Source organism: Pinus tabuliformis, chromosome X (assembly GCF_031772625.1).
Source record: "Pinus tabuliformis cultivar Carrire ecotype Pingquan chromosome X, CPIR1, whole genome shotgun sequence".
In the NCBI taxonomy this organism is placed as follows: domain Eukaryota; kingdom Viridiplantae; phylum Streptophyta; class Pinopsida; order Pinales; family Pinaceae; genus Pinus; species Pinus tabuliformis.
In genome coordinates this window covers 316446227-316473944 of record NC_142308.1, presented here as the reverse complement: position 1 = coordinate 316473944, position 27718 = coordinate 316446227, and the positions used below count along the sequence as shown (strand labels likewise).

At 36.5% G+C, this 27718-nt stretch overlaps 1 pseudogene; it reads right to left on the bottom strand.

Annotated features, from left to right (window-relative positions):
• The window catches only part of LOC149139693 (uncharacterized), a 30472-nt pseudogene extending 9925 nt beyond the window's left edge, over nt 1-20547 (bottom strand).
• Nucleotides 20548-27718: the final 7171 nt, after the last annotated feature.

The following is a 27718-nucleotide window of genomic DNA, read 5'->3' as shown; positions in this document are numbered from 1 at the left end:
GCCCATGTTTTCTTCTATTTCTAGCATATCATTCTTTGGCATGTGAAAATTGGACTCTTCCTCATTAGCCTAATCTGCCCAAGAAGATGTTTTTCTTGCAATGATCCTTGTGGATTCAGAAGGGGATCTACTTTCCACGAGGGTTTGTTGTTGTTCTAATTTTGCTGAGTTGAGAGAATCCTCATTGGCATTCATTATTTCTTGCTTTGTTTCTGGTGTCATTGATGTAATTTCCTTGGCCAAATATGCTTCCTTCTTGTCTTCTGGTTCTTTCTTATCTTGAAGCACATCCTTTTTAAATATCCTATAGTGAATACCCTGAGCTCCTTCCCACCATTTGGGCTTAGGGTTTTCTTTTTCTAGTCTTTGCTGTTCTGTAAACACTTGGGGTAGTTTTTAATTCTGCACCCTGTTTGATAGCATGCTCTACACTGAAAATAAATATTCTCATAATCGATCTTTTGGATCCCTCAGATTAATCTATGTGGGAAAACTATTTTTGAACTCCATTTCCACATATATTCAGGCATAAGTAGTCTTGAATAATTTTGTAGTTTCAGGACAACGATGATAAAACTTTCCCAATGCATTCCCAATAGAGGAAAGCGATGGAATATTCTAAAATTGCAATGGAAAGTTCAGAAGCCCTACCCAAACTAGAGCTATAGATATTAATGTCATTACCAGATATAAAATGGGAGTCCAGGGCTGCATAAAGAGACCTGCATTGCCCCAAAACCACGACCCAACTTCGCAAATGGCCTTCTTATCCTCTATATTATAGAAAACCACAACGTGAAAACCCTGAGCCAAAGGGTAAATATTTAATTCATCTGTTAAAAGGGGCTTCCATGATTCAGAGATCCATTTGTGCAGATTAACTAGCTATGGCCAGAACCCATTAAACTTGCAAATCAAACCTCGCTTTGATTTTTTTTTCACAACTGATAGCTTTCTCATCCACAGGAACATTGATAGAAGGAATTTTTAGAACCAATGGAAGATCATAACCAAATTTCAACATGGCACTGTAAGAAACCGAAGAAGATGTTGCTAGACCAGTAGTCATACCTGCAAAAGAAACTTCTTTTTTTTCCTGATCATTGGAGTTTTCGATTACAAAAGAGATATGTAAAATATTCATGAAAACTAAGCAAAAAATTGCTGGATAAGGTGAAACCCTAGCCGTTGAAAGGGTTTGCAGAGCTTCATCCATCATTCGTAAGTGTTAACCAACATATTAATCATGTAATTTTCTTTCATTGTGTTTCAACATATCCATCATGTGGTTTTTTCTCATAGAATCCCTAATATTATGATAAGCGACAAAGATCCTATTTTCATAAGAAAATTTTGAACTGAATTATTTTCTTGTTTGGGTAGACAATTGGCTCACACCTCATCCTACTAAATCCATTGGGTAATCTGAGATTGTGAATAAATGTCTATAAGGATATCTTTTTTTATTTTCATCTAATAAAGAGACATAATGAGTAAACCTAGGTGGAATCCCCAATATTGTAAGTGATAAACATCCTATTTTCACATGAAACTTTTGAACTGAATTATTTTCTTGTTTGGTTACTCAATTCAAATCCCCAATAGATGAAAATTTTGGACTGAATTAGTTTATTGTTTGGATACTCAATAGGCTCACAACATTGGCTCATAACACATCTTACTAAATAATAAATTCAATAGGAAAACTCAGATTATGAATAAATGTCTAAAAAATATCTTTATTATTTTTTATATAATAAATAAACACTATGAATAAATAATTTCCCTTTGTAAAATAATAGTAAAACACATCCTCCAACCAAAAAAAATTACCATTTATAACACATTATGATACCACCCTTCATCTATTATAACATCTTATAAGCGACTAAACAAATTTAATTAGTTAAATCCCACCTAAAACACCAATAAAAAGTTTTCAGATGATATAAAAAACAAATAAACCTTTCACCAAAACCAACTAATTTAATTTCATCATAAATCATCATGCTTCTCTGTATATACTTGATTTTTTTTTTATTTTGAATAATCTTAATCCAAAAAGCCATGTCGAAGTTGTTAAATTATTAAAACATTATAACATCGCTATTACTTCTGTGCATTAATTGAAGTCAACATAACGGAATTTATTTCTTCATCTACCAAATATGAATGTGTTATGAAACTTATGACGAATTTCGTCCTATAATATTGGAATGAAAATGAATTTTGCGTTGTAAAATTAAGAGTAGTTAAAATTGTGGAAGAATTGAAAATTTAATTAAAAAAACAATTAAATTTATTCAAAATTTAAGTTTCCATAATAGAATTTCCATTTACTTTGAATTTTTATTTAAATTTGTTTTACATATTAATTTTAAGTTTTGATTTTTGTTTTAAGAACATTAGGCTAATAAATATTAATATTAATATTAAATTAAATATATAAATAAAATAGGTATACGAATAATATTATATATATTTTTTCTTAATTAAATTGAGAATAGGCTTAAATTAGCTTCAATGTTGGATGGAAAAATGATCTACTTACTTTTTATCAGTGTATGAGGCTTGATTGAATCTAAACGTCCCATGGAATAGTTTTTTTAGGCTAAATCCTGTAAAAACAAATTAATTATTCATATAGGTATGTGTATTTTAGAATGAGTCTTCCAACATTTTAATTTAATTATGAATACTTATTAGGTGTATAGTAGTGTTGAAGGCTCGAAATTCTTTGCCTCAACATCAGGGAAAACCACCCGATCGGAAACTTAAGGAACCTCCTTTTCTGTTTGGAATGGTGGCTCCGACTAGGATTATCGGACCAGTTTCCCTTTGTTGAAGGAAATGTAACTAGGTTTGGTCTTCATAAATGTACTTATGATATTTGTATTTATTCAAGAAAATAAATATTATTTTTATAATTTATGTCAATGAGTTTCTTGCTCGTTGAAATGGGTTTATATAACATATGTATATAAACCTGCATATATATACATACCTAAAATTATAAATATCCTTGGGGGATATTTATAATTGTAAGTTTTGTGGGCCTCAAGGTGGTTACATCGACTTCCCCAGGGCACGATTTCTGTACACAATATCCATTTGGGGAGCATAATAGTTCATCAGAAAAAAATCTCTGAGGAATACAACTTTTGACCAAGGCTATGGAATGCCATGAAAAGCCTTTTCCCGTCGAATTTCTAGAAAATATCATTTATGGATGCAAAATAACCCCAAAAGTTTGGGACCCAAAAATCATACAAAAACTACCAAGAATATAGAGAACCATTGAAATAGTGGAAGAGGTGGGTAGCCACTCATATCCACCTGGATCAATAACTCCACAACTTTCTAAACATATTTAATGGTTTTGATTTTTCTAGATTGCCCACACTTGAAGAGTTGGAACTAATGTTTTTGAAGAACTGGTATAAAAAGGATAGATCTACAGTGGGGATCACAAAAAAATTGGAGAAATGACCATTTAGATAATCTAGCTCAAATATTTATATATTTAACCAAAATAATAAACTTGAATAAAAACAGTACCAATGTAAATCTACAAGAAGAACAAAACCATAGCATCACCGGAAAACCTAAAAAAACTTACTATTATCAAGTTTTAGTTTTAAGTGAAAGATGAAGAACATTTGCAAGATCAAGGACAATGTTATCTTAGACATTTATTAAATCTTACAATGTATTGTCCTATAGTATTAATAATGCATACCAATGCTATTAGCAATGAAGCTTATGCTTCTTATTCTTCTAAACCCCTATTTCAAATCAATGGATCATGCAATTGTTGATCTAAAAGATCCTATATCCTATTACCTATTATTTAAGCAATGGTGGTCTCCCAAACAAATGATGCGCCTACTTTCTTAAATAACCTAATGCAAATAAAACAATTTCCTAATGAACAAAAATCTTATAACACTAACTTTATTTTATGATCTTCATCCTTATCCCATACTCAAAAAATTCACAGCAATAAGGTGTCTTGGTTTTTCTTTTGCCTCTTTAGGGTCTTGCTCTTCTCATAATCTTGCATTGGCACCATTTTGATTTAGTTTTATGAGTTTGGTCAAGTCTATCAATATTTGATTTAGATTATCTAAATGGTCCTTTCTCCAAATTTCTAGCATTATCCACTAAATATTAATCGTTTGTTTCCTAATTCAACGATAATTCAACGATAACATTACTTCCAACTCTTCAAATAAAGACTAATTTGCAAGAACAAAATCCATTAAGTCGTTCATCCATTAATTTTTTCTTTTATTAAAACATGTTTATAGATTATCTAAATGGTCGTTTCTCCAAATTTCTAGCATTATCCACTAAATATTAATCGTTTGTTTCCTAATTCAACGATAACATTACTTCCAACTCTTCAAATAAAGATTAATTTGCAAGAACAAAATCCATTAAGTCGTTCATCCATTAAAAAAAAAATTATAATTTTTTTTTTATTAAAACATGTTTATTTGAGACATGCATTAATTGAACCCAATTTTATGAGAAATGTATATAAGGGTAGTAATGAAATAGGATCGATTTTTTCTAAATTGCTTAGGAATATTTAGCATGAAAAGGGGGCGATGAAATCATGTTTGCATATATTTTCCCATAGAAGATTCATTTTGCAATCTAGTTTCCATAATTAAATGATTATGGCCAATGATCTAGGGTCTAGGGTCTATATCTCGGCTGAAATTGGATAATTTCTCACAAAGTCTAAATTCTCCATTAACTAAGTGTATCATTAGATTATTTTGTATCAATGAAAATGTAATATCCCATATAATAAAATTATTTCGTTCCTTCATATGTAGCTAAAATGTTTGCAACATAAACTGTAATTCAATTTCTATCTCCCATAAAACCCTTATGACGTTAATTTTGGATAATTTGATTCTCTAAAATATAATAAGTTTTACGGAGATCCATATTGTCCATATTTAATATAAACTAATATATATTGATCTATATTAATTTTATAGATATATTTAACTCCCCTTCCAGATAACCACCATTCTTTAAACATTGATGTTAGTTACAAAATTCTTTAGACAGGAATGCTTATCTACAATCTTCACCTAATTTTGCACCATTATAGATATGAAATCCATTTGGAAACTTAACAGCTATGGATATATCCATCCACAACACGTTACTTGCATACTAACCTTTCATAATAATTAGCATTTACATCAATGTTTTCTCTTGAAAACATTAAGAGAGTAACTTCTAAGATAGATGAATATTTGCAAAATAAATTTTGGAACCTCAAGCCTTGCTTAATTTTGGGAAAACATATATGGTCTGAAATATTGATGGCCATTTTTCTTCCACACTTTTTTCTTCCATACGTATTCCACCCATAATCTCTTAAATTTTCCCCAATTTGATTCCATCTATCTTACTACCCTTCTATAAAATCCACACATATATACATACAACACATCTTGACACATCCCTCCTTATCCCCCTTGCGGGATGAATTTTATAACATACTTAATTAGATTTCATTTTAATTATGTAATGCATACATTAAATGCCTAAACATGACCATCAGGCCTATCTAAATCTTATGACACATTACTTGTGTTTATGGTATTTCCTTGGTAAGCTCCTTACCTATGTTTCCATGTATGAATGTGTTTTCCCTATTTGATGTCTAAATTATGACTAGGAAAGCTTCCCTTGGTTAGCTTTTTGGATCTTTCTTTGGTCTTATGCATTATTTAACAGGTTTTTTAATTAGACATTCTATTCACATATTGGATTAAATTTAACGTGTGTTCTTGATTTCTACCACCATGGTTAGCTTTAATTACTTTTCAAGCTTCCCATCATCCTCATATCCATTACGGGTGCATTCAAGGGTTGGAATGGAAAAAAATGATCTTCCACCTTTTATGATTTATTACGTGAATGCCACTCTCTTGTTGTATGGCCCATTTTCATCCATTCCCCACAAACCATTAAACTATTGAGCTTTTTTTTTCTCATTAAAAAAAGTGTTGCTACTTCATTGATTTTTATTTTTATTTTTCACTCTAACCCCTCTCTTCTTCCTACAAAGTAGTTGTGTTATTCAGATCTATTGTTGTATCTACCAAAGCCTCACAACAGGGATTAACTCTCATTGGTTTACTTATGTATTTGGCTTGGCTCCTTCCTTTTGTCACCATTTGTTTTGTTGGATCTAGGGTTTTCCCTTACATGTTTATCTTGTATCCTTCCAATCCCTCTCTAAGGAGGATTACTAACACTTCTATTGCAAGGAAAACTAAGGGCTTCACTCAATGAACGATTGACATATCACGTGTGTTCGTTGTATACTAAACAATACCCCTTTTTTTACTACATATTGGAAGATACCTCTAAAAATCACATTATTTAACCCCCTAGCAATACGAACCCAATACACCTTCCCAATTTTAAAACCCCTACTTTCACTAGATATTGTAGGTATCCATTTTCATTAACATTTTTTATACCCCTTTATATTTTTTCATTAACTTTGATCTCAATTTTTTATACCTACCAATATAAAAACCCTTTACCCCCTGTTATATGCTCAATATATTATTTCATTTTTTCTTCAATATATATCGCCCAACATGAATGCAGGTGGTATGGTATTTCTGCCTAGTGAAGCCCTAGTGACAACACCCCATAGCTAGGTCTAAATTTATCTATTCATTGGTAATATTTTTTCATATATTTATTAGGTAGATTTGGTGTATACGTGTGTGTAGCATTATGTTTTAGGACAATTATTATTTTGGGTGCATACAAAGGAAAATTCTAATGTTATTATTTTAGAGCAACATAGGAGGCTTAAATCTCACTAGTTTTAGGAATTTTTCAAGCTCTTCTTTGATCTAGATATGTTCCTTCTATCTCCCCCCTTTTACTTTGATTTTTTCTTGCATTTTAACTAGGTTGTAAATGTCTCTTTTGTTTCCTATTTGTAAAAGAAATTTTTGAGACCTAATTCAAGCACACATTAAAAGTCAGCCATGCCCCACCACTTTGCTTACTCCATCCTTTTGGCAGTGATAGGACTAGGGAGAGAGGTGTTCAATCTAATTTCCCCATCATAATAGTAAATCTAGTTATGTAAGAAAACCATCAATTCATTTATCATAAAAGAAATTTAAAAATTTACATTGTTACTAAAATAATTTACATCCTTTTAATTTTATGAAAAGATATAAAAGATCCAACCATCCATGCTATGAAAAACACTTAGAACTATATTTTCAAATCACCCACTACAAAAACAATTCAAAGTAAAAAGCATTTTCTTTTATCCTAGAAAAAAACAATTTATTTCCATTCAAAAATAAAACATATAGTTATTTAAATAAAATTGATTAATAATATGTAATATTTCATTTTCTTGATATCGTCAAAATTGACGAAATTTTCCCATGGTATTTACCATGATATTTTTTCATGGTATCTTCATGTGATATTTGCCTTCATTTTTTCAGGGAAAATAATAAAATAAGGTTTCTAGATAGCCCAACAAGCTTATAAAAGGGGATAGGAGCTAGAAATTTGGATCATCTTGAGTTTGTCTATCATAATGTATCGAGTTTGTCTATCATAATGTATCTTGTTGAGAACTTGGCAAGACTAGTTCTAGTTTGATCCCGAGTGATCGGGTGCTCAAAATTCAAAGTTGTCGGATCGGTGTGGAACCTAGAAAACCGCGTAGTGCTCGTCATCTAAATCTGACACAACTTGTTTTTCAAGAAACGGACACCGTATTCTCCCATAACCATGTTATGTTTGTTTTCCTAAACAGGCGAATTTAAAAGAAAATGTAGACAACCTAGTTAGCAGTTCGTACCATTTACGTGACGCTGACTAGGCATGCCTGTGTGGTAGGGTGACTGTGCAACTCTGGAAAATGGCGTGGTGCCAAGTGGCATGATGTAATTGGTTCAGATTTGGCAGATTTTGATTCGTCGGAAGGTGGCCAACCACAGGTTGACACTTGGTCCAGCGAGAGGCCGCAACGTGCCAGCTCGGGGACCACCAAAATTTTTATTAAGGGTCTGGGAAGCAATGACAGGGCTCGAACCTGTTACCTCCAAGAAACAAGCCAAGCCTCCTTCCAATATGCCATAACAATAGTTCTTAATAATATATGGACGCAACATGTATTTAATGTTGATATGTTGCACACTCCAGGGAAAGGGCCAGCGCGTGGGGACCCACCCTTGGACGCGCTACCCCATATGTCCAATAGCAAAGCGGAGTGAGGGCCTGGTCGGTGGGGCAGGGCCATTGGCCTTAGCCCTAGGCACATGGCCCCCATATGGGCTGAAAAATTTGGATTTTAGGCATTAAAGGCTATTTGAAACGTCTTACAATTTCACCTGAAAATCGATGAAATTGGCGCTCTCTCAGCAAAATTTTGAGTGAATTTGTAAGATGGTGCTGGGTTTTGGGGAATTTGCAGTGTGATTAATAGAAATACTTAGGGAAGCCATAACTTCTTTAGTTTTTGACCAAATCAAGAGCATAAAGATGCTAGACAAGAATTTTTGGCATTCTGGAGCCATTGGAACATGTTTTAGAGCCATCTGAGCATTGTAAACTTATTTATTCACACTTTTGAGTATAATATAAGTAGGTTTTAACCCCGTACATAAATTACCTGAATAATAATTCTAAAAACAGAAAATGAACAATGGTGAGAGCATAACACATAAAACAAATATACACAGAGATTTTCCCCTGGATCCCAAAACTGCGACTACCAGATTGATTTTTCATTATGTTCCTTTCAATGTTACAATACATATATATACATGCCGAAGCATCCATAAAACCTAATCCATTAACCTTAGATTAGAACATAACCATAGTTCCCTTGACCAGATCTATAAAATACCATAGACCAAAAACCATCGCACCCAACACCATGTGCGAAATCCCTGCACAAAACCATAGGTAGGTTTCATCCACCTAATATAGGGTCAAATTTTTTTTTTCCTCACGGCGCTGCCCCAAACCCCATAAAGGGGGGCTACCACCTCACTGCGCTTGGCACAATGAAGGGGGGGCTCCTCCCTCCCTTTAACTCCCCAATTCAACTACTAGCGCTAGTCGTGGAAATAATATAACACAACCCAACATTCTCCCACTTGTTGTTTTCTTTCAACAGGGGGCCATAGGAGTGCTTAGTCATTGATCCAGCCCTGCAACGCCCATTGTTTCTCTACACCAAGATAACTTCTCAATGCTCATAGACTTTGTCAATGCATCTACAATATTCTTCAAAGTTTCCACCTTTACCAACAACACCTTTTTGTCTTCTACCATATCCCTCACAAAGTGATATTGAACATCAATGTGCTTTGTCTTTGAATGATAAGCAAGGTTCTTTTCCAAGAAAATTACACTTTGGCTGTCACAGTATACCCTTTTAGCTCACTGTACTAACCCCATACTTGAACACAATCATTGCAACTAAATTGCTTCCTTGCTTGAATGAGTAGCTGCCATGTATTCTGCCTCTGTAGTTGATAGTTCCACTATAGATTGTCTCTTACTCATCCAACTGACTGCACCTCCAAATAGGTTAAACACATACCCACTTGTAGATATTATTTGATCCAGAACTCCACCCCAACATGCATCAACAAAGCCACGGATGTCCAAAAATTTATCCAATCCTAGTCTTCCTTGGTAGCACAAACCATAATCACTAGTGCCATGCAATACCTAAAAACCCGCTTCACTATTTTCCAATGCTCCTTCCTTGGTTTTGACATAAGCCTGCTCAATGCTCCCACTACATGTGCAATGTCTGGTCTAGTACAGACCATCACATACATCAGGCTACCGACTACACTTGCATATGGAACATGGGACATTTCCTCTTCCCCTTCTTATGTCTTGGGACACTGTTCAACAGATAACTTTACACCTACAGGAATAGAAACCTTCACCCGTTTACTATCTTGCATATTAAACCTCTACAATATTTTCTCGACATACTTCCTCTGGTTTAACCAAAGCTTCCTCTTTCTTCGTTCTCATTTAATTTCCATGCCCAAAATATAGTTTGCAGCACCAAGATATTTCATGTCGAATTTGGAGGACAATTGGAGTCTTCAAATCATGGATAATTTCTTTGTCATTTCCAACCAACAACATATCATCCACATACAAGACCAGATAAATAACACGGTTACCAAATAATTTAAAATACACGTAGTGATATTCTTTTCTTCTAGTGAAGCCAAGTCCCCGTATAAATGTATCAAAATTCTGATACCACATCCTTGGTGATTGTTTTAACCCATACAAAGACTTTTTTAACTTGCATACCAGTTCTTTCTTACCCTTCGCCGCAAAGCCTTCAGGTTGCTTCATGTAGATCTATTCTTCTAGATCCCCGTGAAGAAATGTTGTCTTCACATCCATCTGTTCTACCTCAAAGTCAAAAGCAACAGTAACAGATAAAAGTAATCTAATAAAAACTACCATGGCAACAGGAGAAAAAATATCACCAAAATCTATTCCCGACACTTGGGAATAACCTTTTTCTACCAACCGAGCTTTGTATTTCTCCACCTTTCCTTTTGCATTCATCTTCTTTTGAACACCCATTTGCTGCCAATGGGTTTCCTTCCAGCTGAAAACTCAACCAGATCCCAAGCCTCATTTTTGTACAAAGATGCCATTTCATCAACCATGCCCTCTTTCTAGAGTTTGCCATCCTCTGAAACTACTTCTTTCTTCACAGTTCTGGGATCATCATCAGTAATAGATAAAGAAAAATTTGAATAGAAAGCAGATGGACAATATCTTTCTAGCTACCTTCTTTCTCGAACTGATCTTCTCACAACCGGAGTTTGTGGCTCTCCATATTCTGATTCCTCTTCTGTTGTAGAGTCCAATTCTTCCTACTTTAGCTCAAACTCTATCTTCTCAGGTTCCTTTGGTAGGACTTCATGTTTAATAACATATTTCACCTCTCTAAATACCACATCTCAGTTGTACACAACCTTCCTTGTTACTGGGTTCCAAAGCTTATAACCTTTTAAACCATCCTTATACCCAATAAAGATGCACTTTTCAAATTTAATATCCAACTTTGTTCTTTTCTCCTTTGGAACATATACATATGCATCACATCCAAATACCCTCAAATGTGAAAGAGGCGGTTTCTTCCCAGTCCATGCCTCTTGTGGATTCTTATCCTCCAACACTGATGAAGGTGATCTGTTGACCAGGTAACATGCAGTCTCCACTACCTCTGCCCAGAGTTCATGTCCTAACTAGGCATCACTGAGCATGCTTCTTTCCCTTTCCATCAATGTCTTGTTCATTCTTTCTGCAACTCCATTTTACTCAGGTGTGTATGGATTAGTCTTCTACTGTGCTATACCACACTTCTTACAAAAATCTTCAAATTCATTCTTGCAAAACTCTCCACCGTTATCTGTCCTTAGCTCCTTTATCTTCTTATATGTCTGATTTTCCACCAAATCTTTAAATTCTTTAAACCTGTCAAAGAGTTCAAATTTCTTCTTGAGGGAATATATCCATGTATTCCTTAAGAAGTTATCTATAAATGATACATAGTACATATACTTACCTAGTGATGGAATCAACACAGGTCCAAACACATCACTGTGCACAAGCTCTAATATCTGTTTCACCCTCTTACTACCAGAGGGGAAACTCACTCGATTATGCTTCCCATATACACAATTTTCACAGAAATCAAAATCCAGAGAGATATTAGACATACTCTCTACCATACCTTTACCATGAAGTATTCGAAGGCCCTTCTCTCCAATACGTACAAGCCTTTGATGCCATAGCATGGTCTTTTCTTCGAAGACCACTAGATTTTCTGCTCCACTTCTAGGAACCACAGAACTGCTACACCCATCAATAACAATTCTACCTTACAACTTTTACAGAGTTCAATCCGAACTCCCCGCATCAATACTATTGCTCCCAAAACCATCTTGCAGGTGTCTTTCTCGAACATTGTTTTTACACCTACATCATCTAGCTTGCTTACAAAAATTAGATTTCTGGCTAATGCAAGAATATGCAGAACACCTGGAAGTGTTCTAATCCTTCCACCTTGCAACTTCAACTTGAATTTTCCACGACTAATGATTATAGCCTTCCTGACATCCCTTAAGAAGACAACACCACCATAATATTTCTCATACTTGTAGAACCATTCTCTATGGGGAGTGAAGTGAAAGGATGCACCTGAGTCAATCAACCATTCTTCATGATCTACATGTGTACTTGAAGAAGAAGCCAAGTACACATCCCCACCTTCATCTGAGGTGGTTTTCACCTTTGTAGAAGGAGCATCATCAGATCCCTTTCCTTCCTCGGGAACTTTAGATTTACAGTCCCTTTTGTAGTGTCCTTCCTTTCCGCATTTCCAGGATACTTTTACAAGTTTTCCTGGAGATTTAGATCTCCCACTCAAGGACTTATTTTTGTTTTTATTCTAGGACTGTCCTCGAACAGACAAGGCATCACCATTCTGGCTCTCCATATTTTTCTGTCTCATCTCCTCGGTCAACAAAGATGAGACTATTTCATCAAACTGCAAGGCAGTTGCATTGCTACCTATTGCAACAACCAGACTGTCCCATGAATCTTGTAGAGAACACAACAAACTAATGCACTTATCTTCATCTAAAACTTTCATATACACAAATAATAACTGGCTTACCACAATATTACATGCGTTCAGATTCTCTGTCATCGAGTCTCCATCATTCATCCCCAGGTTATACAACTTCTTCAATAGGAAAAATTTATTCACTAGAGACTTAGATTGGTACAAATTCCCTAACTTGTCCCACAAAGCCTTCGTCATAGCTTCCCCTGATACATTCAACAATACTGAATCTAAGACACACAATTGTATTGTGACTTTTTCCTTCCGATACAACTTCTTCCAGTCTTCATCAGACATTGTTGTTGGTTTAGTACCCGGATCTACTACGATCCATTGATCTCTATCTACCTATAAATCCTCCATCTTGAGTTTCCACAACTCAAAACTCTGACCATTAAATTTTTCGATCTCTATCTTTCCACTACTCGCCATCTTCTTTCACCACAAGAACCGATCCCGCAAATCTCCCACTGAACAGGGTCTACCACAAGCCTGAGAAAAACCCCTCAGCATCAAAGGTGTCCCTTTGAAGCCAAAACAACTCTGATACCAAATGTAGGTTTTAACCTCGTACAAAAATTACCTACATATGAATTCTAAAAATAGAAAATGAACAATGGCAAGAGCATAACACATAAAACAAATATACACAGAGATTTTCCTTTAGATCCCAAAACCAGGACTACCAGATTGATTTTTCATTATGTTCCTTTCAATGTTACAATAAATATATATACATGTCGAAGCATCCATAAACCCCAATCCATTAACCCTGGATTAGAACATAATAGTAGTTCCCTTGACCAGATCTATAAAATACCATGGACCAAAAACCATCGCGCCCAAAACCATGTGCGAAATCCATGCATAAAACCATAGGTAGGTCCACCCACCTAATATAGGGTCCAAAAAAAAACTCTCCGGGGCGCTGCTATGGACCCTGTAGAGTGGGGCTACCGCCTCGCTACGCCCGGTGCAACAAAGGGAGGAATCTACCTCCCCCTAACCCCCTAGTTCAACTAATGGTGCTAGTCGTGGAAATAATATAACACAACCCAACATTCTCCCACTTGTTGTTTTCTTTCCATAGGGGGCCACTGGAGAGCTAAGTCATTGATCCATCCCTGCAATGCCCATTGTTTCTCTAAACCAAGAGAACTTATCAGTGCTCATAGACTTTGTCAATGCATCTGCAGAGTTCTTTAAAGTGTCCACCTTTACTAGCAACACCTTTTTATCTTCTACAATATCCATCACAAAGTGATACTGAACATCAATGTGGTTTGTCTTTGAATGATAAGAAAGGTTATTTGCCAAGAATATTGCACTTTGGCTATCACAGTCTACCCTTATATCTCGATGTACTAACCCCATACTTGTACACAATTTCTGGAAGCAAACTGCTTCGTTGCTTGCATGAGTGGCTTCCATGTATTCTGTCTCTATAGTTGATAGTGCCACTACAGATTGTCTCTTACTCATCCAACTGACTACACCTCTAAATAGGTTAAACACATACCCACTTGTATATCTTCTCTAATCCAGATCTCCACCCAGTCTGCATCAACAAAGCCATGGATGTCCAAAACTCTGTCCAATCCTAGTCTTCCTTGGTAGCACAAACCATAATCACTAGTGCCACACAAATATCTAAAAACCCGCTTCACTGTTGTCCAATGATCCTTCCCTGATTTTGACATAAACCTACACAATACTCCCACTGCATGTGCAATGTCTGGTCTAGTACATACCATCTCATACATCAGGCTACCGACAGCAGTTGCATATGGAACACGGGACATGTCCTCTTCCCTTCTTCTATCTTGGGACACTATTCAGCAGATAACTTTACACCTACAAGAATAGGAAACTTCACCGGTTTACTATCTTGCATATTAAACCTTTGCAATATTTTCTCAACATACTTCCACTGGTTTAACTAGAGCTTCCTCTTTGCCCAATCTCATTTAATTTCCATGCCCAAAATATAGTTTGCAACACCAAGATATTTCATGTCGAAATTGGAGGACAATTGGGTCTTCAAATGCTGGATAATTTCTTTGTCATTTCCAACCAGCAACATATCATCCACATACAAGACCAGATAAATAACACAGTCACCAATTAATTTAAAATACACACAATGATCTTCTTTTCTTCTGGTGAAGCCAAGTCCCCGTATAAATGTATCAAATTTATGATACCACATCCTTGGTGACTGTTTTAACCCATACAGAGTATTTTTAACTTGCATACCAGTTATTTCTTACCCTTCACCACAACGCCTTCAGGTTGCTTCATGTAGATCTCTTCTTCCAGATCCCCGTGAAGAAATGTTGTCTTCAAATCCATCTATTCTACCTCAAAATGAAAAGCAACAACAACATATACAAGTAATCTAATAGAAGCTACCTTAGCAACAGGAGAAAAAATATCACCAAAATCTATTCCCGACACCTGGGAATAACCTTTTTCTACCAACTAAGCTTTGTATTTCTCCACCTTTCCTTCTGCATTCATCTTCTTCTTGAACACCCATTTTCTCCCAATGGGTTTCCTTCCATATAACAAGTCCACCAGATCTCAAGCCTCATTTTTGTGTAAAGATGCCATTTCATCAACCATGGCCTCTTTCCAGAGTTTGCCATCCTCTGAATCTATTGCTCCCTTCATAGTTTTGGGATCATCATCAGTAATAGATAAAGAAAAATTTTAACAGAAAGCATATGGACTATACCTTTCTGGCTGCCCTCTTTATCGAACTGATCTTCTCACAACCACAATTTGTGGCTCTTCATATTCTGATTCCTCTTCTACTATAGAGCCTGATTCTTCCTCCTTTAGCTCAAACTCTATCTTCTCAGGTTTCTTTGGTAGGAATTCATGACACATTTCACCTTTGTAAACACCACATCTCGGTTGTATGCAACCTCCCTTGTTACTGGCTTCCAAATCTTATAACCTTTTAAACCATCCTTACACCCAATAAAGATGCACTTTTCAGATTTACTATCCAACTTTTTTCTTTTCTCCTTTGGAACATGTACATATGAATCACATCCAAATACCCTCAGATGTGAAAGAGAAGGTTTCTTACTAGTCCATACATCTTGTGGAGTCTTATCCTCCAATGCTAATGAAGGTGATCTATTGACTAGGTAACATGTAGTCTCCACCACCTCTACCCAGAATTCTTGTTCTAACCCAACACCACTCAACATTCTTCTTGCCCTTTCCATCAATGTCTTATTCATTATTTCCGCAACTCCATTTTTCTCAAGTGTGTATGGAGTAGTCTTCTGCCATGCTATACCAAACTTCTTACAGAACTTTTCAAATTCCTTCTTGCAAAATTCTCCATCGTTATCTGTCCTTAGCACCTTTATCTTCTTCTCTATCTGGTTTTCCACCCAAGCCTTAAATTCTTTAAACCTATCAAAGACTTTAGATTTCTTCTTGAGGAACTATATCCATGTATTCCTTGAGAATTCATCTATAAATGATACATAGTACACAGACTTACCCAGTGATGGAACCGACACTGGTCCAAACACATCACTGTGCACATGCTCTAATATCTATTTCGCCCTCTTACCACCAGAGGGGAAACTCACCTGATTCTACTTCCCATATACACAATTTTCATAGAAATCAAAATCCAGAGAGCTATTAGACATACCTTCTACCATACCTTTATCATGAAGGATTCGAAGGCCCTTCTCTCCAATATGCCCAAGCCTTTGATGCCATATCATGGTCTTTTCTCTGGAGGCCACTAGATTTTCTGCTCCACTTTGAGGAACCACAGAACTATTACACACATCAATAACAATGCTACGTTGCAGATTGTACATATTTCCAATCCGAACTGCCTGCATCAATACTAGTGCTCCTTGAACCATCTTGCAGGTGTCTTTCTCGAAAACTGTTTTTACACCTGCATCATCTAGCTTGCTTACATAAATCAGATTTCTAGCTAATGCAAGAATATGAAAAACACCCGGAGGTGTTCTAATCCTTCCACCTTGCAAACTCAACTTGACTTTTCCACGACCAATGATTCTAGCCTTCCTGTCATCCCCTAAGAAGACATCACCACCATCATATTTCACATACTCGCAGAACCACTCTCTATGGGGAGTGAAGTGAAAGGATGCACCTGAGTCAATCAACCATGCCTCATGATATACATGTGTTCTTGAAGAAGAAGCCAAGTACACATCCCCACCTTCATCTGAGGTGGTTTTTGCCTCTGTAGAAGGAGCATCATTAGATCCCTTTCCTTTCTCAGGAACTTTATATTTATAGTCCATTTTGTAGTGCCTTTCCTTTCCGCATTTCTAGCCCAACTTTACAGGTTTTCCTGGAGATTTATATCTCCCTCTAGATTTAGATCTCCCACTCGAGGACTTACTTTTGTTTCTATTTTGGGACCGTCCTCGAATAGACAAGGAATCACCATTCTGGCTCTCCATATTTTTCTGTCTCATCTCCTTGGTCAGCAAGGATAAGAATATTTAATCAAACTGCAAGGTCGTTGCATTGCTACCTATTACAACAACCAGAATATCCCACGAATTTGGTAGAGAACAAAACAAACTGATGCACTTATCTTCATCTTAAATTTCAATATCAATAGATAATAACTGGCTTACCATAGTATTAAATGTGTTCAGATGCTCTGTCATTGGGTCTCCATCTTTCATCCTCAGGTTATACAACTTTTTCCATAGGCATAGTTTATTCACTAGAGACTTAGATTGGTACAAAGTCCCTAAATTGTTCCACAAAGCCTTTTCTGTAGCTTCCCCTGATACATTCAACAATATTGAATCTGAGACACACAATCGTATTGTGCTTTTTGCCTTGCGATCCAACTTCTTCCAGTCTTCATCGGACATTACCGTTGGTTTAGTACCCGGATCTACTGCGATCCAATGATCTTTATCCACCAATAAATCCTTCATCTTGAGTTTCCACAACTCAAAACTCTGACCATTAAATTTCCCGACCTCTATCTTTCCACTTTTCATCATCTTCTTTCACCACAAGAATCGATCTCGCAAATCTCCCACTGAACAGGGTCTACCATAGGTCCGAGAAAAACCCCTTAGTAGAAAAAGGTGTCCCCTTGAAGCCAAAACAAATATAATACCAAATGTAGGTTTTAACCCCTTACAGAAATTACCTGCTTATGAATTCTAAAAATAGAAAATAAACAATGGCAAGAGCATAACACATAAAACAAATATACATAGAGATTTTCCCCTGGATCCCAAAACCAGGACTACTAGATTGATTTTTCCTTATGTTCGTTTCAATGTTACAATACATATATATACATGTTGCAACATCCATAAACCCCAATCCATTAACCCTAGATTAGAAGATAACTGTAGTTCCCTTGACCGGATCTACAAAATATGATGGACCGAAAACCATCGTATCCAAAACCATGTGAAAAATTCATGCACAAAACCATAGGTAGGTCCACCCACCTAATATAGGGTCCAAAAAACAATTTCCATGGGGAAATGCCCCGGATCCCATAGAGGGGGGCTACTAGCCCCATCAAACCCCCCGACAAGGAGGGCTTCTGCCCTGCTACACTTGGCACAACAAATGGGGGGCTCCACCCCCCCTCTAACCCCCCAGTTCAACTACTGGGGCTAGTCGTGGAAATAATATAACAGACACCCAACAATAGAGAGGGCCAAGCCATTAGAAGCTGGACCAAGGACACGTAACCCACGCGGGGTGAACTCCTTCATCACGTGCTTTTGTGATACTATTTTGGTGATGTTCATGTATGTTATATGTTGTTGTTCAGTCATTTTTTTATGTTAATTTGTACATGAAATTTACATAAAATAACTCAAAAACTCATGTTTAAACTTGCAATTAACCTCATAAATCCTTAAGCACTTTCAACATATTCTAAAAATGAATTTAGTACAACAAACTAATTATCCCATTTAGAACAAGTTTAGTATCAGAGCTCTTAGTTTTTTTTTTGCAAGAAGGATTTAACTGTTTGCAAGTGAAGATCATGCTTACAAGGTTGAAGCTCAAGAGAGGAGAAGGGAAGCCGATTGAAATTCCTGAAGTTGGGTAAAGGAGAAGGAGTGCAAGGTTGTGTTGAAGCCCCGAAAATCGGGTCTACAACAAGGGGGATACCCACCCGGTCCGGACCTTGGTTAGCAGCTTCTTTTCCGTTTGGTATAGTGGGTCCGACTGGGGATATGGGACCAGTTTCCCAATTTATGTGTGTGTGTGTTGAGAATTGATATTTCCTTCCTAATAATTTCTAAGTAAAATGCTTTTTTACTCTAAATCTAATTTATCAACATGCAATTGTATTCTAATGAATAGAAATATCTAATTCTAAAACTAACCCGAGATTTAATCTTTCAGTTATGCGATCTAAAATAATTTCTAATGGAAATTGGTAATAAAGATCATTCAATTGCTATGAGAAAAGAATTCAATAAAGATAAACCGTTTCATATAAAAAGTTAGACGAAACAATTGTGAAAAACATATCGCATAATAAGTCACTCATATATTAAGCATAAATAGAATAGTTGTCACCGTACAGAAGTGCCAAACGATAACTCAAGCATTCAAGCATTCATACATAAATAACTGAACATGAATATCACCTTAACACATAAGCAGAAATCGTTAAGAGATAAAAGTACCATTTATAACAAGTTCTACTCATGAGCTTCAACAATAATGATTTATCTCTTCTTAATTCAACATCTACTAAGAGTATAAAAGTGCAATTTCAGTAGCAGATATTAAACGCAGATATCAATAAATCTTGTTCCATTTATTCATCAAAACCTCCTCGGAGGGTGCAAAGGTGCATGTTCTGAGGGCAAGTTTTTGACAAATTTCAGGACCCTTCTCTAAATGCATGAGAAGGGTTCAAATACTACTAGCTAAATCTAAAAATAGTTTATTACAAAAATATAGGAGGTGGCTTAAATGACCGTCCTTATTTCAGGAAAAAATAAAGCAAAACTAAAACAAAAACTGAATCTAAAATTAAAACTGGCAATTAACTATCTATGTATATGTTCCTTGTAGTCGCAAGCATCCAGCATTGGCTTGAGGAGAGTTGGCTGGCCAACCTCCAACTTTAGCTGTCCTGCGAAAACGGAATCAGCAAGTGTTGGTGCCATCTTCTCGGCAGAGTTAGTGATACATTTGAGAGTCATGCACTGGCTGTGTGGTTTTACCAAGTACTGCCAGTAAGAATCCCAATTTAACTTGGTTAACCTTTTGATGGACTCTGCTCTTTCTTGAGCTTTTTGTCTCCAGCTTGTCTATAGATGCTGTACATTTGGTAGAAATTTACATACCACTTGAGGATATCCTTGATAAATACAACTGGTTTTAGAGCTCGGATTTTGCCTTTCACCTTTAGCACTTTTTCCTACAATTTTCCAGGCTTACAGGTGACTGAGTGATTGGAGGCTTTCCTTCTCAAGGGGCTTTGCCCAGCGATGCACAATTAGGTGCTAATCGCACATCGGAAACTGCCTCCGTTTCTCGATCCGGGCTTCCCTGGTGCTATTTTTCACTTCTTGCGCGCTTTTGTTAGAGGATGTAAACCTTAAATTTTGTGGAAAGAACGACCCAATGAGTCCTTGGCTCTGAGTCTTAAACTGTCTGTTTGTTATATCAGCACTATCTAGTACCCACTTGACCATGTCCATGTATAGAAGAATCTTGGGTCTCGCCACTATCGGGTGCAAGAACAAGCATGCTAGTTCTGTAATCGATGCCTCAGACGACCTGCGTGAGTCTGCAGTCGTTGTAAGCTCCATTACTCTGGGATTTTCTTCCTCGAGTAGGCTGTGCATGCCTTCCCAAGTAGTAACACCGACATCTCTGTTACAGGTGGTGTCTGTGTATAAGGGCATCATTTCTTTGTCTTTGGAACTCGGAGCTTTACCCTTCTTTCCCATAATATTCTGAACACTGCTATGTATACCTCTCTGCTTTTCGCTCCTGCAATTTACAAATGAGGCAAGAGTAAGGTGATGGAAATCTTTAAATGCTGAAATCATATAAAATATATCACCCTACATGAAATGGCCCTTCGATTGGATCAAAACCATATTTCATTAATGATTACCAGCTAACTCATTAAATTAACATTAATGCGCATTACTGGGCATCGGTTTATGGAAAAGCTTTTTCCAACGACGAGCCTTGCAGATCTGCGATAAGGTGATTTTGTGATTTGCTTCACAATATCGCTGATTCGTTGCGTGTGACAATCATCTATTACCATATGTTTTCTGCGAAATGCGATTTGTGGGACGCGCTATCCCATATCAACAGTTTGAGGTATTTCACCTTAAGTGATATTTGAGGCATATGAAGAACTGCGATGTGATGAGTTTGTTCACTATGTGATCTCGCATCGCAATTTCACAATCTTAGGAGTTTGTTTATAGAATGTTATCCATTACCTTTTTTGCGATGCGACATTTTTTATTAAGAGAATGGTTTTATTTGAACTTATCATAAAACTTAAGTCTTTTTTATTTTTTGGGTATTCTCCCAAGTTTATGATAGTAAGATTTATTAAAAAAGGGAATACAAGCACTAATTTATTTTTTTAATTTTTTTTGGATAAGGGTCCCCACTTATTTAGTATTAGTGATAAAACTAAATAAGAAGGGGGGTTGTTGCTGGCCACAACAGGTTGCCACAATCTCCACCACCATTTCTTCCTCAAGTTGCAGTTGTGGCTTCAATGAACATGTCACATAAAGGAGAGCCTACAAATATGACAAAGGATGAGAAGGTCTTTAGGAAGACTTTCTTTGACATGAAAAAGATGGTGAAAGTCCTCTATGAAGAGAGGAATACCAGACTGTAGGGTGAAAGCTCCAAGCCTGCAAAAGGAGAAGATTCTTCAGGAGGAGGAGGAGGAGGTAATGAAAATGGAGGTAAACCTCCACCCTATACACCATCTTATTCATATTCATCTTCATAGGCATCTTCACCCTCTTCCACTAATATAACCCTTTCTCATACTCATCAACATACCTCAAAAGGAACGAGAAAAACACCCCTATTAAAAATTGATTTTAAATTTGAACTGCCCATGTATAATGGTGAAGTGAATGTAGAGAAGCTTGACAATTGGGCTCGTTAGTTGGAGGTCTATTTTAGAATTCAAAACCTTAAATATGATGACATAAAGATTCAGCTAGATTCCTCGAGGATGGAGGGTGCAACACTAGTATGGTGGGAATCCAGGACACAAGAAGAGATAAAAAAAACATGGTAAGATCTCAATTTCTTCACCTGATTTCATTGCTACAATTAAAAGACAATTGTACCATCTAGCATATATGCAGAAATCCATCATGATTTGGCATAACTTTAGAAAACTTAAAGGTCAAAATTTGCAAGATTACACCCAATAATTTAGAAGAAGGTCTCTAATGTTAGGTGTAGATTTGCAATCACAAGACACATTGTTGAAGTATATAGGGGGTTTAAATAGTTACCTTAGGCATACTATCCTTATGTTTAATCCCAATAATCTAGATGAGGTGTGTGTGCAAGTCACTTATCTTGAGGCAAGAGGAAAAAATGCATTGGAAGAGGGTAGTAAAAATCCATTTAAGGGTAAAGGAAAAGAAAAGAGTTTCAAAGGGAAAGGAAAGAAAAATGCATCCATTAATAAGGAAGGAGAGAAATTAACATGCAAGAATTGTTCCAAAGAGTGTCACAAAGAATCTTATTGTTGGAAGCTTCATCCCGAGATGAAACCAAAGAAATTCAACAACAAGGGAAAACAAAATACAACTGCAACCACTCAACAGGATTTGGGATCTCGTTCGGGTGATGAAACTAAAATTACAGCCATGGGTATGAAAGGAAAATAATCCATTGCTAGCACTAGTACTTCAAATTTACACAATTAAACTCCAAATGAAAAGAAGAGGATATAACTTTTTCACATAAGGGTAATCTCAAAACATAGAAAAATTGATACTCTTTTCGATGTTTCTCTCAAGCCAATCTTATCTTTGAAAACATTGTCAAAATTTTAAACTTGGAAACCATTCCACATCATAACCATATCCATTAGGATGGGTGTGTGACAATGCACAATTGCAAGTAACTAGAAAGTTTCAGGAACCAAAAGGATTGCCTCCCAAGAGAGGAATCCAACATGAGATACAGTTGCAGCAAGATAGTCCTCTTCCTAACATTGGCATGTATAGGATATCAGTGATGGAAAATGTAGAAATTAGAAAGAAAATACAAGAGTTGCTGGATAAATGGATCTTCAGGCCAAGTTCTTCGCCATGTGGATCACCTATTGTTTTGGTGCCAAAGAAGGATGGAACATGGCGCATGTGTGTGGACTTCCATGCATTGAACAAGATTATGGTAAAGAACCGTTACCCACTACCTAGAATAGATGATTTACTTGATCAATTAAAACATGCAAAGTATTTTACTAAGTTCGACTTAAGGAGTGGCTATCATCAAATTAGAATCACTGAAGGAGACATCTGGAAGACAACATTCAAGACAAAACAAGGTTTGTTTGAATGGCTAGTTATGCCTTTTGGTTTATGTAATGCACCTTATACCTTCATGCTTGTGATGAATGATGTGTTGAGTCCATTTCTTGATGAGTTTGTTATAATATACTTAGATGACATATTGATTTCAGTAAATCTCATGATGAACATGTCATGCATGTGAGAAAAGTACTTGATATCTTAAAGAAAGAACAATAGTATTTAAAGATGTCAAAGTGTGAGTTTGGAAAAGCTTCTTTAGTTTACTAGGGTCATATTGTTGTAGGAGGTGAGATGAAAATAGATCCCTCCAAGGTTTATGTCATTTTGAATTGGCCAAGGCCCAAGACAATTACTGAGGTAAGAAGTTTTTTGGAGCAACCCAATATTGGAGGAAATTCATTGCTAACTTTTCTTCTATAGCAGCTCCTTTGCATGCATTGAATAGTGTGAAGAAGGTTTTTTATTGGGGAGGAAAACAACAAATGGCCTTTGATGCATTGAAGGAAAAGATCAGTTCAGCTCCAGTACTTGCACTTCCAAACTTGAGACGGTCATTTGAGATCCAGACTGATGCTAGTGACTACGCCATGGGTGCAGTCTTCTTGCAACATGGTAAGCCTATATGTTTAAATTTTGAAACTTTCAATGGTGCAATGATTAATTATCCTACATATGACAAGGAATTGTATGCATTGGTGCAAAGTGTGAAAGAGTGGAAACGCTACTTGTTGGTAAGGAAACAATCATTCACATTGATCATCAACTATTGCAATTCTTTCAATCTCAATCTAAGTTGCAGCAATCAAGGCACTTCCGATGGATGGGTTTTCTTTAACAATTCCACTTGGTAATAAGGTATAAGAAAGGTATCTAAAATAAAGTTGTTGATATGCTTTTTAGGCCTATTATTACTACAGTTACTTTACTCAAGCATCATTTTGTTTTGCATGAAAGTTATATTGAGCAGTATGTATTAGACAATGACTTTTAGGATGTTTATGCAAGCTTGAGTCAAGGTAACAAAGTAGATGAATTGGATTATCATTTGCATGATAACTTGTTGTACCATCTTGGTAAGCTTTGTATTCCACAGGGAGAAAGGGTCAACATCATATGAGAGGTAGATACTTATCTTATTGTTGTTCATTTTAGTGTAAGTAAGACGGTGGCACTTCTATAGAGGTATTGTTATTGGCATCGTATGCTTGAAAGTATGTCACATTTTATTAAAGGATGTTCATTATGTGTAGTCAGTAAGCCTAGCAATAGGAAGTTAGGATTGTACACACCACTTCCAATACCTTCAAGACTATGGGAGAGTGTTTCTATGGATTTTGTAGGAGGTCTTCCATTGTCAAAAAGAAGTCATGATTATTTGTATGTAGTTGTGGATAGGTTCAGAAAAATGTGTATTTTGATGCCATGTAAAAAGAAAATTACAACTTAACAAAATGCTCAGTTATTCTTTCAGAATGTATGGGCCCATTTTGGATTGCCGACATCCATTGTTAGCGATTGAGATTCTTGCTTTGTTGGGAATTTTCGGTCAAGCTTGTGGGGATTCATGGGCACCAAATTGAAAAAGAGTAAAACATTTCATCCACAAACAGATGGTGAAACAAAGATGGTGAACAGGATAGTGATACATCTCCTTCATGGGTATTGCAACAAGAATCCTAATTGTGGGATGAACATTTGCACTACATTCAACATGCTTACAACCGGGCCAAGCACTCTTCAACTCAAACATTGCCATTTGAAGCATGTTTGGGATACTTGCCTCAGTCACCTTTGGATTTAATTTTCGAAAAGGATGTTGCTATTGATTGTCATAGTGACATAGACAAAGAAAGAAGGTTCATTGAAAAAATACAATTGGTACACCAAAGAGTTCAAGAACAACTATAAAAGTCTAGCCCAGGAAAGTACAAAGCAAGGCATGACAAGCATCGTGTAGATCACAAGTTCCAAGTTGGTGATGAAGTTTGGCTTCACATTAGCAAAGAGAGGCTCCAAGGAGAAGGTAAACAACTGAAACCAATTAGATATGGTCCATTCAGAATTATGGAAAAGATTGGTGACAATGCCTTAGGTTGGATTTTCCTTCATATATGCAAATTTATGTTGTTGTTAATGTTGAGCACTTAAGGTTGTATGAGCCTCTTTTGATTCAAGATCAAGGAGAAAATGTCCAAATTCCTTCCATTGAGGGTTTTTCTCCTCAATACCTTGATGAACTACAAAAAGACACCATTCTTGACAGAAGAACAAGGTCTTAAAAACGAGGGAGTGTGGACTACCTTCGAGTGGGGCCCAAAGGAACAAATCCTTCAAAACCCTAATGGATCAAGATTGGAAAGGCGAGAGAACTGTACCCTCACCTACTGGACAACTGAAAGTGATATTTTGGGGTCCAAAAGGTTTCTAGTGGAGAGGAATGATCATGTGCTCAAAAAATAGCTTACATCAAAGTTGTTGGATCGGTATGGAACTTGAATGATTGTGTAATACATGTCATCCTGAATCCGGCACAACTCGTTTCGCATGAAATAGACACCGTATGCTCCCAAAATCATATTCTGTTTGTTTTCCTAAACAGATGAATTTAAAAAAAAAAATTCAGACAACCCAGTCAGTAGTCTGTACCACAGACGTGGCACTGACTGGGCATACCTATGCTGCAAGGTGATTGTGCATGTGACTACAAAACTCCGGCGAATGGTGTGGTGCCAAGTGGCACGATGTGATTGGTTCAGATTTGGCGAATTTTATTTGGGTAGAAGGTGGCCAACCACAGGCTGACACATGGCCCAGCCAGAGGCCGCCACATGGTAGCCCAAGGGCTAGAAAAAATTTGGTTAAGGGTCTGGGTAGTAGTGATGAGGGTTGAACCTACGACCTCCAAGCAACGTGCCACCCCATATGTCCACCAACAGAGCGGAGCGATGGCTCAGTCGGTGGGGGCAAGCTGTTGGCCTTAACCCCGGGCACATGGCCCCCATATGGCCAGAAAATTTTGGATTTTAGGCATTAGAGGCTATATTAAAATGTTCTATAATTTATCCCAAAAATCAGCGAAATCAATGCTTCGTTAGCACAATTTGGGCCGAATTTATAGGATGGTGCTGGGTTTTGGGGAATTTGCAGTGTGATTAGGAGAAAGACTTGGGGAAGCCATAACTTCTTTAGTTTTTGACCAAATCAGGAGCAGAAAGAGGCTAGAAAGGCATTTTTGGGCATTCTAGAGCCATTGGAATAAGTTTCAAAGCTATCTGAGCATTGTAAACTAATGTATTAACACTTTTGAGCATAATAGAGAGGCCAAGCCAGTGGAAGTTGGACCAAGGAGACGTAGCCCAGGTGGGGTGAACTCCTTTAGCATGTGTTTTTGTGATACTATTTTGGTGATGTTCATGTTTGCTTCATGCCATTTTTTAGTCATTTGTTTATGTTAATTTGTACATGAAATTTACATAAAATCACTCAAAAACTCATGTTTAAACTTGTAATTAACCTCATGAATCCTTAAGAACTTTTAACATATTCTGAAAAGGAATTTAGTACAAAAAACTAATTATCCCATTCAGATCATGGAGACGAAAACCCTATGGGTGTAATCTGTCTGGTGGATCCACTAGGGTCCATGATTGTGCTTCAATGTCTTTGTATTCTCATTTGATGTTCAGTTGTTAATGCAGGCTCTGATATTATTGTATGGGCATGTACTATGTTCTTCAGTTAATAATGTAAATAAAAGGTACATTTCCATATCTCATTTGTGTTCTTATTTCTTGTTGAAAGTCTTTTTTTTTATTAGAATACTAAAGTGTGCTAGATCCATTGAAAATTATGAGGTTTGGGATCTTACATTGGTATCATAGTTGTGCATCTTACCAACCTAAGGGTTTCGTCAGTAAATCATAATTTTTTTATTTGTAGGTTTGATAACTTCAGTGGGATTTCTTTTCACCCTAGCCAGCATTTTCCATCTTCGGTGGTACTTGAAATCACCCTAATTGGTCGATTAATTACCCTATTTGGTTCGTGAAGGTGATTTAAAGACTATTGTACAAGATCTGCTCATCTGGAGCCATGATTGAACCCTTATAAGATCTAGAGGTCTGTTTACATTGTTAAATCATTTAAGGGTCAATATTTAGCATCACATCACACTAGTGTTTGAAGGGGTGAGCATCACTTCTGGTTGGAAGGGTAAGAGGCCATATTTACCAATGACAAAATCATACATGGGTGGTGTAGGTCGAGAAGCTATAACAACAACATTGTGATTCCGACAGGAGGTCGATAGTGTTTGTATTATAGTTCTGTCAAGGGTGATATGGGCCACAAATAGCTTCGATATAAGATCTACATACAACGACAACAAAATAAAGGCTGATCTCTAAATCTATAGCTGATTTATAAGCCCATAAGATCT